The following is a 1,427-nucleotide window of genomic DNA, read 5'->3' as shown; positions in this document are numbered from 1 at the left end:
TTAAAAAAAAACTATTTCAAATGCTGTTCTTTTGCATTTTCTATTCATCAAAGAATTTTGAAAAAGTTGTATGATGGTTTCCACAAAACACCTGTTATCAACATTGATAATAATAAGATGAGCACCAAATCAGCTTATTAGAATGATTTCTGAAGAATCATGTGACACTGAAGACTGCAGTAATGATGCTGAAAATTCAGTTCTTTCATCACAGGAAAAAATTACAATTCCAAATATATTAAAATAGATTTAAAATTGTAAAAATGTTTCACAATATTACTGTTTTTACTATATTTTTGGTCAAATTAATGCTGACTTGGTGACCTTAAGAGACTACTAGTGTACCTGATGTTCTTCAGAATCCATTAATCTGTGGAGGTGAGAGGTCATCCAGTTTAGAGCATTTTGTCCTGCACTCTGATCCATGGAAATGTGGCTGGGCAAAAAGATTAAGAAATAGAGACAAATCTTATTAGTGACCAGCAAGCAAGAATTAGGACTAATTCTTGTACATATTTCCCTTAAAATCCTCTTTTGTTAGTCGTTCAGTTCACGGGCTTCGCACCGCTCCTTTTCACAAGTTATTTTAATGACTTCAAATTCCCACTGATGTCAGAGCATGTATTTTAACGTTGGGTCTCACTGAGCCGTTTCCACACGGTCAAAACCACAAAGATCAAAATGACATACCACATACAATATTTTCAATAACAAGATCAAAAAGTCACATCAAGATGATAAAGTCTGTCTGAAAATGTCATATTGAAGTTTAAAGCAGCACTAATTAGCCTCAAAACACAATGATTTTAAAGCTCAGCCAAGCCATCGTGAGCATGTTGCAATTATAACTGCGTCTGTGAATGAGGCCTTCTTGTCTAATCACGTTTTAAGTAGCTTTGTGCAAAATGTGATCCCAACTAAGCATTTCCCTTTAACAATTCTCCATTGTAACATGTTTTAATGTCATGCCTAGTCCCTTTTCTAACAGGCTGAGACAAATCATGCAAACATTACGAAACATTAATGAGGTTCTATCCAACTTATGTTGACTTTATACATAGTGCAGCAGTAAATCATGTTGTTCAGATTGCTTTATCCTGGGCATCCATTTAAAATCATGCATTTAAACAATGAGGAGGCGACATGATCGTGATTCGGACTAATTCAGAAATAATTTTGGGAGCAGGCTCGTTTATGTAGCTTAGAAAACATAAGCTCTTACCTGCATTCTTTATCATTTACTACATTCATGTTTTGTAGCCCTGGGGTCACATCTCTGAAAGCTGCAACCATCGATGACCTGAGATTACCTCTTCAACATTGAAGACAACCTTTCTGTAACACATTATATACTGCAGTCTAAACATTAGACACCCTTTAGGAACTACATTGTTTGCTCCCAAATTATTTTTCCATATTATTAACAT

Source organism: Sinocyclocheilus anshuiensis, unplaced genomic scaffold (assembly GCF_001515605.1).
Source record: "Sinocyclocheilus anshuiensis isolate Anshui unplaced genomic scaffold, SAMN03320099.WGS_v1.1 scaffold930, whole genome shotgun sequence".
Taxonomy (NCBI): domain Eukaryota; kingdom Metazoa; phylum Chordata; class Actinopteri; order Cypriniformes; family Cyprinidae; genus Sinocyclocheilus; species Sinocyclocheilus anshuiensis.
Note: the sequence above shows the minus strand (reverse complement) of the source record.